The 13,374-nt window shown below is 37.3% G+C and overlaps 1 long non-coding RNA gene across 6 annotated transcripts in view; it reads right to left on the bottom strand.

Moving 5' to 3' along the window:
• The window catches only part of LOC123001631 (uncharacterized), a 106,786-nt gene that overhangs the window by 16,663 nt on the left and 76,749 nt on the right, over window positions 1–13,374 (bottom strand). The gene's annotated exons all lie outside the window — the stretch shown is intronic.

The following is a 13,374-nucleotide window of genomic DNA, read 5'->3' on the forward strand; positions in this document are numbered from 1 at the left end:
AGTAAACAAGGAAAATACCCTTTCGTGCTGTTGTCAAAATAGAACAAAACTTTGTCAAGCATTCTCCAAAAGGCAGTGTGATTTGTAACAGGGCCATGACGATCTCAACTGCAAGGTCTGCATACCACAACCCCACTGATTCAGCTAGTAGGGAGACAACGAGCTCAAATGGAGTCAAACAGTTTATTACTTTCACAGAGAGCAAAAGCAGGATCAGCATGGTGTCAGCTCTCTGTATTCCTTGTACCACAGGATGACACTGAGCCAAAGGGGCCAGATGACAAACAGCATAGGTAAGTAGGTCATTCTGCTGTTGAGGAGTCAGCTCTCACCTATGGCTAAGTAAAGAGACTTACAAAGGATTTCTGTAGTTAAGCCCTAAAGGGGGAGAGGATGAAAGTCCTGTGCTCAACTGAAACCAGGGAGATGGATGAGAAATAGCCTTGTGACCAACTCCCAGAAGATGAAGAAGTGGGAGAGGTGCTGCCTCTGGAATTTCTGCACCAGGCTGCGTATCACTCCTTGCTCCAGGGTACTTGGCCAAGCCTCAGGTCAGACTGCTGTCAACCTTTGCCCATGTGGTCCATACGGAGACATGCCAGGTTGTCAGGAAGTGGAGGCAGAGTTCTTCCCCTACACACCTCTTCCAGAACCCAAAGTTTGGGAGGCTGATGAGTTTCTTGGATCATTTAAAGAAGGCTGGCCACACGGGGGAGTTTGGATAAACTAAGAAAGGTCTTAGGGCAAGAGGAGGATTAATTCCACAAGATGATCCCCAGCAGACACACGGGCCCTCACCAGGCAGTGGTACACTAAAAGTCTTTCCAGCCCAGGCCATACTGTGGGGGTGGATGGTCTGTGGTTATTACTATTGTGGCCACAGGGCAACTGCTTCTTAGAGATGAATCTGTCCCTCTCCCTATGGTCATTCTAGGTCCTATCTCCTCATTTCAAGCCCTTCTTACCTCCTTCAACATGATGCCTCAATCAATAACCCTAGCTGACAGGCAGGTAACCCATAATCAGTGGGGAACACTATCACCCTAACCCCCTTTTCAATTTACTATTGTTGACTTATCTTCACCTTGCTTCTTTCATGGCTAACCCTGTTGATTTTCTACTACCCTTCTTTTCTTAGCAAAATTTTCACCTTACAAAACTAAAGCTCTGCTTTCAACATGACTGTTTCTAGGACCTTCAAGAGCCTATTTCTGAACTGAAAAACCAAACTTTAACTTTCTTTCCATTTGGATTCCTTTCATTAAAAAAACAAACCCAGTCTCTCTCTAGGCAAAGTGAATCCCTCTGAATGACCAATAGAAGAAATAATGAAAGTGGAGGAAAAGCAGAAAAATGTTAAAAAACACTTTTTTGAAAAGGATAATCTAATGTCAGGAAATATGAGTCTCCCTTTAAAAAAAAGAATCAGGGGCACCTGGGTGGCTCAGTCGGTTAAGCGGCTGCCTTCGGCTTGGGCCATGATCCCAGGGTCCTGGGATTGAGCCCCACGTCGGGCTCCCTGCTCAGCGGAGAGCCTGCTTCTCCCTCTCCCTCTGTCTGCCGCTCTGCCTACTTGTGCTCTCTATCTCTCTGTCAAATAAATAAATAAAATCTTTTAAAAAAATTTTTTAAATAAAAAATATTTAAAAAAGAATCAATACTAGTTAAAGGGAAACCATGAAGCAACCACTCAGACTTTTGTTTATCCAAGTGCAAATATTTGTAAATATTTTCTGCCCTTGTATCTTTAAACTATTCAGTGGGTTAGGAACTCATTAATTGGATTTGCTGGTTTAAGAATAAAAGTTCCCATGCAAATTACTCTGCTCTTTATCAGGTATCTCCCCTTGAATTTTATGACTCCTAGAGTCCCAAAAAGATAAGACCTGCATCAGTGTGTATAGAACTGTCTTATCTCCTTTTAAAATATAAATTCAACCTTCACTATTTTAGTCAGGGGTCACCAAACTTTTCCGTAAAGCGTTAAGTCAGTAAACTTTTTCTTTAGAGGACCAGTTAGTAAGTATTTTTGGCTTTGCAGCCCATCTGGTTTCTGTCAAACTACTCAAATCTGTCATTGCAGCAATAACAGCCATAGATGTATGTGAACAAACAGACATGGCTGTGTTCCAATAAAACTTTATTTATAGTGATGAAACAGATTTGGTCCACAGCGCATAGATTGCTGACTCCTATTTTAGATGATTATATAAAGTCATAACCATGAAGAACTATTTAATTTTAAATTTTAGCTACTGTCAATCACTTAGGATATAAACAATTAGTGAATTCACGATCTTTTTTTTTTTAACTTGAAGTTTGGCCCTTTATTTCAAACTCTACTCTAAAAATTCAGTAAAATTAATGGTGTTTGATACAGCAATCTGTGAGTTGTCTCCTTTGTGCAGCTACTTAATAAAATGCTTCTGACATGTCCTGGATCTAAATACATCAAGAAGTATTAGCTTTGATAAATAATATTTAAAGATGATTTTTTTCACTATTTTCACATGACCTTTTGAAATTTTGTGACAGAGATTATCAGCTATGTCTGACTGCTTAGGCAGCTAGGAAAAGCTGGATCTTGATTCCAGTTGTAAGATAGTATGGTAATGTAAAATCAACAGCACAACATAAACCATTACTTATGCTGTACAGAATGGGTTATCATCAAATCCAGTACAGTGATGGTTAATTGAGTCAGCAGAGGTGTCCTAATGAAACTTTATTTCTAGGTAACACTCGAGATTAGCACTTGAATATGTGGACTCAGTAGACTGTCCTCCTGAATGGGTAGGCATCATCCAACCCATTAAGGGCCAGAATAGAACAAAAGGCAGAAGAAGGAATTTGCATCTTTTGCTTCCTACCTGGATGCTTGAACGAGGACATCTGTCTTCTCCTGTTCTTAGAATGGATTTTATGTCATCTGTTCCCCCAGTTTTCCGGCCTTCTAACTCGGCCTTGATTTACATCACTGGCTTTCCTAGGTCTCCAGGTTGCAGAAGGCAAACTATGGGACTTCTCAGCCTCCATAATCATGTAAGCCTATGATATATATATATATATATATATAGAGAGAGAGAGAGAGAGAGAGAGAGAGTCCTGTTTCTCTGGAGAACCCTCACTAATACAGATATATCAAACATTTTGAATTGAAGGCATTTTGAATGCTCAATACCTGCACTGTTATCAAAGATTAACTCAGCCACATTATATTCTCCAAAAATGGTTCCAATGCTATACCCCATCCCACAAGTTCTTCCGCAATATGACATTGTCACTTTTCTACATCAAGGCCTGGAAGCTACTTCTGCACTCCTTTGCATCTGATGGCTTTGACCAATATAATGACAATGACTCCATAACAATTCCAGGCTTAGCTCACAAAACTGGCCTAACAACTTTTGCTGTTTGCTAAAGACCCTGGAACTCATGAAATATAAGACAGAGACCTCCTGAGAAAGAACAGAATATAACAGCATGTAATTTGCATGGGAATTTTTATTCTTAAGCCAACAAATCCAGTTAATGAGCTTTTAGCCCAACAAGTATTTTAAAGTACTGAGCCACCATGTAAGAAGTCTAGACTATTCTACCAGAGAGAGAGATCATATGGAGAAGCACCAAGGCACCATCTTGGATGGACAGTTCAGTCAAGTCTTTGGATAACTTTGGATAAGACTTTGCACTTTCACCTCTCTGAATGTTCCAAATGAGAGATCCCAAGCGAGGACCTCATAGCTAAGCCAAATCATGCTACAGAACTTTGAGAGAAAATAATATATTGGTGTTTTAAACCATTAAATTTTGAGATGGTTTGTTTCATAGCAACAGATAACTAGAACAGGAGCTGACAGGCTTAGAGAAAATCTGGGTTCATGAGAATTAAGAAAATCATGAGAGAAGAGCTAAAATAAAATACTAACACAATGCAGATAAACACAAAGTTAAAAACTAAAAACTGAGAAGACTACATATGCTCTAATTTGGTAAGAAAATATTAGTATGTGCCCAATGCAATGAATAACTAGCTGGTAAATGTGGTCATATTCCGGTTCCTAAGGAGAAGATTCTTAGTCCTGAAAAACAAAACGGCAACCTCTGAAAAACACTATTTTGAGAATGAGAGATATTTCCCCCTTGAGGTAACACAACAAAGTTTTACAGCCACTTCCAGCGATGTCACCATGTCCTTAAGGAAAGGGCTGGTATCATTATAATTATATTTTAAATACATCCTCTGCGTTACATTTTAAGGTGTAATAGGACATCTTTCTAATATAAAAATAAAAGTAAATTATATTGACATGTCTTCTCTTTGCTAGTAATAGCTGAATGAGTAAACAAATTGCCTAGAGAAATGAACACAGCTAGCTTCATGCTGTTCTGTGACCTTCCATGGTTCCATATCTGGCGGAAATTTTTATGTACTTCTGTTGAAATTCTCAAATACTGAGAGAGAAAAAATAAAAACTAAAAATAAAAATAATTCTAGGGTAGATGAGAAAGTTGGTTGCAAGTGATGTTTTAGAAAAAGTGACCTTTTTTTAAAATTTAGGATGAATATTGATATACACATGAATGAACATATTTAAAACAGAAACATTTTCTTCTGCTAAACACAGGGTAAGACTCCCAGCACACCCATTCTGGACTCCATTCTGAAGATCAAGGGGGAATAAATACTTCTATGAAAAGCCTAAAGCCTTGACAAATCTTTAAGGGTCTATCTATATGGTATAAAGGAAATTACTCAACAAGGGCCCCTCTTTTCTAATCACAACACTGTAATGACTCCCCATTGATTCTGGAGGGGAAATGTACATGTGCTATGTACATACATTAAGAAAAAAAAGAATTACTATATATATTATATACTATATATATTTCTCTCTCTCCATATAATATGTTTACCTCTAACTGCCTAAGATGATACAGAGAAATGTGTTGCAGAATAGTGTCAAAAATAAGTTGGGGACCAAGATCCCAGAAGATAAAATCATTTCCTATAATACTTTTTAAAAAATACCTATCAAAGCAATTGGGCCTGGAGCACAAATACAGGGAAGATGGGTGTAACATTCCAGAAATAGATGAGAACACAAAACAAAACAACTAAAACCTTACTCCTGGATGCCGGTCCAATAGCTGGAACTGATAGGGTAGGTTCCTAGTTAACTACCATTTCATATGATTGCTCTCACTCAAGTGAAGGGTAAGAAATGAAAAAGCCTCCACAAAATGCAACATGTTCCATGGACTACTGTCATCTTAAAATCTCTTTGAAGGGCAACTCTGGGTCGGTTTGACCCAGGAAAGCCAGGCTAGGTACATAACCTGTGGAGGTGTCCATTCTTAAACTGTCAGCCAAAAACCCGAAGAAAGTTCAAGTGTCCATTTCTTGGCTACTCTATTGCTTCCTAGTTTTGTTTTGTTTTCCAGTTAAATAGGGATGGTGTGAGGAATATATATATGTTGTGTTTTTTTTTTTTTTACAGAACACTGTTCTTTATCTTCGATTGTTCATTCCTAACAAATGTATGGCAAAACTGTTTATGACACAAAAACATTTAGAAAATTTATATTGAGTTTTTGTAGTTCAAGTTTAATCCGGGGGCCAAGTCAAGAGGGTAGAAGTAACACCTCTAACTCAGAGAACTTTAGCAAACGATCGCTCTCGGTCGTCCCCACCCTCCCCACCCCCGCCGCAGTTTCTTCTCTGCAACCTTAAAACCAGAACAGGCTTTTTTTTCTTTCTTTTGTCAATTGTAGGTTCTAAATTTAAGGCCCAAGCTGATTTTTTTTTTTTTTTTAAGCTCTGAATTCATTTTAACTTCGGGAGCATATATATTTAGCTACTGCCAGTTTACTCCTTGCTAGGGCTAGTAGCTAAGCAAATTTTTTCTCTTGAAATTCAATGAATTTTCTCTTATTAAACACAGATACATCTAGATAGAAGTAAACATTTTCCCGTCAGTAACATAAAGGAGAAATACCTTACAGGTTCTAGGCAGTTTCACCCCGAACATCTCCGCGGGAAGCATATCCACCGCAAGCATTTCCCTCGCATAACTAAATGACCGTAAAGCAACTTTGCCGTAAAAGATACGATCACGAAAAATAAAAGGGGCATTCATTAGAGGGGGCATAATGAAACATGAAAAATGAATAACAAAATTAAAAACACTGTTGCGAAATACAAAATATTGAGTACATTCAAAATGTATAGTGCAGATTCGGGGTAACACTGCACAAATAACTGATTTTATTTTGTAGATTATATCTAAACCCTTGCCTTCAAAGTCTTTCATTCATGGTATTCTACTTTTTTTTTTTCCTTGATAATTCATCTCCTCATTGGCATTACACTTTTTCTTTTTACACTAAAATTTCTTATTAAGAGAAGTATAAGGGGGACCTGGGTGGCTCAATCAGTTAAGCATCCCAGTGTTTTTTTTTTTTTTGTTTGTTTGTTTGTTTTTATTTTGATTTTGAGTTTGAGTCTGGAGTGTTTTATTATGAAGCACTGCTCTAACAAAACTGATAGACACATGTTTGTAATACTAAACATAGAACACTCAACAAGCGCACCCAATCAATTGTAAAAAATTTGATTTAAGTAAATCATAAGTGTAATCTCAATACTGATAATTGTGTTCCCTTAAAGATTTTTTTTAACTTTTTATTTTCCTAAATGAGAAAATGGTATTCACAAAAAAATTTTTTTCATAAGATACTCAAGACTTCTTTTCACCTCAGAAACTAGTGATTTGAAAACCAGCACTTCAATGCAGCTGTTCCATATCATATGAAGCATCCAAGTCTTGGTTTTGGCTCAGGTCAGGATTTCAGGCTGTGAGATGGAGCACCCCCACCCCCACCACCAGCTCCAAGCTCAGGAGGGAATCTGGCTGATATTCTCTCTCTCTCTCCCTCCACCCCCTCCCCCTGTGCTTGCCTATGTGCACGCACTCCCACTCTCTCTCTCTTTCAAATAAATATATAAATCTTAAAAAAAAAAACAACACCACAGAGGGGTATCAGTTTCCAAATACTAGGATGCATATTTGTAACTGAGCTTTTTGTCCCCTTGTGAAAGCCTTCTACACTGCTGCTTGTTCTTGGCATATTGTCACACGTCCACTGGTAGATGTCCCTAAGTTCTATGGGAAATGTAGGTTCAAAACTCTGCATCATTGTATAGGCCATTATGAGGTTAAGGTTTATATAATATAAAAATGGGAGTACTGTGTCAGTGGAGAAATCAAACCAAACTGTTAAGCCAAACTGTCAACCAGTTATTTTTTTATCTTTTATTACAAAAATTGCCTAACAGCCAATTCTTTATGTGGTGAAAATGTTTTTGAGGAAAATGTTTACAGCAAAGTAATCATTCAATGCTTATTACTATGCTCCTCATTTTCCAGATGAAGAAATGGAGGCTCAAAGAGATGCCATTTAGTTGCTTAGGCAACTGACCACAGCAAGCAAGTGATAGAGTCAGTATTTGAACTCAGGTCTGTTTGACCTCAAAGCTACTAGATTTAAATGTCTCCACCGTCAATGACAACACTCAAATATTCTAAAATCCAGGGTTGAATGGTGAATCGACAGTAGCTCCAGCCCAACAGCTCAAACTCTAGTCCTGGCACCTGTTTTAAAAACCAGCTCCAGAGACTCAAAAAGGATCTGCAGAATTTGGACAAAGCAAAAATAGCGATTCAACCTGAACTAGAAAAGACACCATTTTCTCAGCTAAAGCTGTCCAAGGGCTGTTTTGTTTGTTTTATTTTGGTTTTTGTCTGTTTGAGAAGTTAGGAGAAATTGGGAGTTTACATTTAAATATCATTATATATCATTTAGAGTTTGTTAAAATTGTGTTTAACCAATTCTTATCATTTGGTATCGATTAAATAATTCTTATATTATTGTACATTGGTGCCTCACATATAGTTCTAATATAAATTATCCCTCCAGGCATTGTAATATTTTTAACCTGAACTATTGCAGTCATTATTTTGGCAGACAGACTGGGCAAAAGAGGAGAGAGCAGGCAATTGCCCCAGAAAGTCTTATTCTAATATAGGTGTACAACTTATTTCACTGTGAAAGTCAATGTCCTAAATTGACCATTCTGCAACATTCATATCCAAACCCAAACTCTCAGTGCTCCTCCCAAAACCACTTCTTCTGCAGTTTCCCCCATATCAGTAAAAAGCAACTTCATTCTTCTGGTTGCTCAGAGCAAAACACTTTGGAGTCACCCTTGATTCTTGATTTTCTCTCACATTCCACATCTGCTATGTCAGCGAATGCTCTTGGCATTACTTTTAAAACACATCTGAACTTGAGCAGTTCCCCTAATACCTTCTGGCATCACTCTGATTCCTAATCATCATCTGCCTCGATTACCTTGAGAGCTTCCTAGGCCATCTCTGCCTTCTCTTACCTCAGTTACTCTGCAGTTACTGCTCTGCCCAAAACCTCCAAGGGTTCCTTCTCACTCGGGGTAAAGTCAAGAGCCTTGCAATGATCTACAGGCCCTGTGTCATCTGCCATCTACTACACTTTTGTCCTCATTTTCTGCTATTCACTTCATTCATTTTTTCCAGCCAAAATGCCCTCTTTGTTTCTGGAACAAGTCAGCAGGCCCTTCTTGTCTCTGGGGCTCTCCTCTGCCTCTTCCTTCTACCTAGAATGCTCTTCCCCTAGATGCCACGTGTTTACAGGGCTCAAAAGTCACCTTCTTGGTGAGGCCGTCCCAGGATTCCCTATCTAGTATTTCAACTCAGTGTCCCCATGCCCCCACCCGCAGTGCTTGTCATCCCCTCTCCTTGCAATACCTTTTCTTCTCAGACTTAGTCTGTGTCACTATCTACACAATATATTTTACTTATTTATTTTGTTTATTGTCAGTCTCCCCACCAGATTATAAACTCCATGAATACAGGGATTTTTTTTTTTCTGTCTGCTTTGCTTACAGCTATTTCCCCAGTGTCTGTCACATAATAGGTACCCAATACATTTTTGTTAAATGTTGCTGAATTTAATACAGACAAAATTGAAATTAGAAACTTTTTACACAAAAAGATAGCTAAAATGTTTTCCACTTACAAACTTGTTAGTTATTCAGAGAGTCCTAATTAATAGTTCTGAAATCAATTTTAATTATCTGACAACATCATCCGCCAAACTGAGGTATTTATATATTCTGTTTATCCCACTTTCTGGAACATTTGATAGCAGCTTTTCACCACAAAAACATTTTTAGATTAAAATTACTTTGCCCCCTATGGTTATCTGTGGGCACTGGTAACAAATTGTTTGCTAGTGCTAAGTGAGTCTATGCTGATTGGTCATTGGGAACTCTAACAAACTTTAAATTTCAGCAAAATTGGCCCAGAGACTGCTAATCCTGTGGAAGAAGCCAGGTATTCTGAAGGTAAAAGATATCAGGTAATTTGGTTCTCTTGATATTCTTGATAGCAAATAGCTTTATAATGTAGTTTATATCTTCAAGTTATATGCCATCCAGGTAGGGAGATTGCTTTTGAAAATAAATGTATATTGAAAGTATTCTCTACTCAGCACGACTGTGTAATATTTAGTGCTTTGTTTTATAAAATATAAAATGTGTTACCAAGTTCTGGAAATTATCAACTAAAATTGATAGCTTGGTAGCAAATTCCTCTTTGATTTAAGTGTTAGCATTATCAAGATCCACCATAATTCAAAGACTCTAATTTTACTCTGTACCTTCACTTATAAACCAGAATAAGGATAATGTGATCATATTCATAGTTTCAAACCTCATCTATGCAGATATTTCTACTGATCAGTATTAAGTCATTTGATAAATGATTTGTATTGTCTTATTCTCTAAAATACTTGGATGGCTAAATTATAGTTAGAATTAAGATCCTGAAAATTATATTGTTTAGAAGAGAATAGCCTAGAGTTTTAGAATATATTTAATAGTTACATCATTTCTTCAAATAAAAATTTTTACCTTGAAATGTTTAAGGATTGCAATAGTATTTAGCGTTTTCCCCAAATAATCTCAAAGACTGGTATAAATTTTTTTATTCTCATATTGGTTGCTCAATGTCTGTGTGGTAAATACTTAATATTCATCAAAACCAACAGATTAGTAATTCACAGTTATATTGACCTTTTCTTTCAACAATGGCTACTTGACTTAAATGAGCTCACTAATGAATATCCTCTTCGTATATTCACCAAAGTATAAACATGTACCTTTAACCATAGCTAAATGTTAATGTTTAAACATAATTTTCTTGAGCTCAATATAAAATATTATTTGCCTTTAAGTCAACTACATGTAGATTTTCCTGTAATAAGATGAAAGAATAAAAACTTATTCAAGGTGGCATAGGTTCTTCATTTAAGACTACTGGCTCTGTAGTTACATTGCTTGGATACGAATCCCAGTTCTTCCTCTCAATATGTGGGAATTCTAGGGCAAGTTATTTGACTTTCTGTCTATTTCCTATTCTAAAACAGGAATAGTAATACCATCTAACTCACAGTGTTGTTGTGAGGCTCAGTAATTGAATATATGCAAAATTTTTAGAACAGTGGTGTTTTAATATTTTAGTATTCAATAAATTTTAGTTATTAATATAAGGATTACATAAATTGTTTCACTCTCCAGCCCATGGGTGGCTATTAGCTCAGATAAATTGCTAATGAATATAAGGACATATATTGGGGGACTATCCTTGTAGCAGACAAGATTTTATTCCTCATGGTGAAGCCTGCTTTGCTGGCAACCATGTAAAGAGTCTGTTATGAGTTGTTACACCAACTTAATATTAATAATATTATTATGAACTATACAAATAGACAAATTAAATGATCTCTAAAAACAAAAGGGAGAAGTTTGGGCTGACAATAGAGCAAGTAAATATATCTATAAAATTCATTTCTATCAACTGACTTCATTGTTTTAATAATATTAGACAATTTTCACTTTCACATTAGAATAATTAGACATATGAAGGCTCTTAGGTTAAAGTATCTACACTTGGATATAAATTATACATGATTTTTTTTTAAACAAGGAAATGGACTACTGGGAGAAGGATGCTTGTATATACTTTTGTGTTTTATTTATCCTTAGGACTAAAGCTCATAACTGGCAATGCTTTAGGGTAAAATATTATTATCTTCTTGCAGAGAGTCTCAAAGATGCAAATTGTCTGTTTGGGACTGCTTCTTTTCAGCGTGACCTGGGCAGCACCAGTAAGCATTTACGAATTCAGTTATGCATCATATTATCTTCTGATCTCTTTATTTTTCTAAGCAATGTTGTTGTTTTTTTAATTAGTAACCCTTACCTAGTTCAGTTGCAATGAAGTACCAAACAAACAAACAAACAAACAAAAAGCATCCAAAACTTGACACAAACGTCTATCATCAAGGAGTACCTCAATAAACATGTACTGAATTATAAGATGTCAACGTGTGGCCTTTTAAGAAATGCAAAAAAGAGTATCTTTGAGAAAACTAATAGCCAGCCACAGTGTTTCAAATCAGCTAATGTTAATGAGTAAATGCTCAGAGACCCAAATTATAACACGTCTTCTCAATATTTTACTAAAAACTGAAAAAAAATTTACTTGACTGTTTTAAGGCTGACCAACTAGATTTTGTACATACATTGACAATGGAAAGAAAGCAGACCTTTTCTGTAATTCTTGTAACCCCCCAACACTGAAATCCTGTTAATGATTTTCTCCTCATTGGCAAGGCTAAAGATGGGAAGAAGGACCCCTAAGCTTAACATAAATTGAGCTGCAATTTCTTTTTGTGTCTTTTCTTCACTCTGATTCATCCAGATGAGTACTCAGGATGTGACTAAATTATCTTGTGAAAATGCTGAGTGTTACTGATATTTTCTGCAGTGCAGACACAGTGCTAATTAGATAATGTCTGAAAAGCATCCTAGCTTTTCAGAGCAACCATTTCAGTTGGAGAGCATGGAAACAAGTAGTCATTCTGTTGCCAGAAGTACTTAAATATAGGTCCTGAGCCAGCGAGCGACCAGTGATGAGCATGAACCGTGCCATCCAGTGAGGACAGCAGAAGTTGAGGAAAGCATGGCCCCTCTTAGCATGTATCCTTTGACAGTCCTGTGGTGGGCCATACTGCTTAAAATAGACATCTGCCAGGTCCAATTCACACAACTCAGCTCAATCACGACCACAGAGGCATGTGCTTAGGCATGACAAGGGTTGAGTGGGTCTTGCTGACCCAGCTCAATCCCACCAGTTGAGGACAAATCTATTTTGAGCAACACATTCCAAAGAATAGCTTGAGTGGCACCTTCTGACCATTTTCCAGTAAATGCTATGTCAATATCAATCCAGTGACCACTGGTCAAGAGAAGGTGCCAACATTCTTCCCCAGAGGAAGACAATGCCTTCTCCATTACAGGGCCACACTCAAGCATGGGAGAACTGCAAAGTGGGTGTGGGGGGAGAAGAGAGGGATGCATATTTCAGATGAAAAAGGCTCAGCAAAGACATAGAGACAAAATTTGGAATTATGAATGGCTAAATGTGATGTTTTCTCCCAGATAGATTCCATTTGAGCAACTACCTAAATTATTTATTAACAGATTGTGGTATCAGAAATTAGAATATATTGAGTCACTTTTATCTGTTTTGGAATTAAAATCCAAATTCAAACGGTAGGAGAAAAAGTTTTCCTCAACCCTCGTTGGGTTCATGGCTCTGTCAGAAAATTAAACTGACGGGGCGCCTGGGTGGCACAGCGGTTAAGCGTCTGCCTTCGGCTCAGGGCGTGATCCCGGCGTTATGGGATCGAGCCCCACATCAGGCTCCTCTGCTATGAGCCTGCTTCTTCCTCTCCCACTCCCCTTGCTTGTGTTCCCTCTCTCGCTGGCTGTCTCTATCTCTGTCAAATAAATAAATAAAATCTTTAAAAAAAAAAAAAAGAAAATTAAACTGACAAGACAGATTAACAGGAGAAAAGCATACAAATGGTATTAAATTTCTAAATGCTCATGGGAGCTGTCACAAGAGAATGAAGACCCAAAATGGTGACCAAAGCAGGAAGCTTTTATACCTTTTAGACAAAGCAACAATAAATTTGTGAAAAATTGATAAGAAAAAGGGATTTGGGCTGAGGGTAATCCAACTAGGTCTAGGTAGTCCTTAAATTCCTTAATGAGGAAGATTAAGATTAGTTCAACAAAATTTGTGGATTCCTCCGGTGTCATCTCTGAACTGATGAGAGCTGGTCCCCAGTAACTGTAGACTTTGTTTCCTGCCTTTAGGCAGAAAAGGGGGAACTTTCTCTGCATTTACGACTTAATTGCCTTCA

This window comes from Ursus arctos, unplaced genomic scaffold (genome assembly GCF_023065955.2).
Source record: "Ursus arctos isolate Adak ecotype North America unplaced genomic scaffold, UrsArc2.0 scaffold_9, whole genome shotgun sequence".
In the NCBI taxonomy this organism is placed as follows: domain Eukaryota; kingdom Metazoa; phylum Chordata; class Mammalia; order Carnivora; family Ursidae; genus Ursus; species Ursus arctos.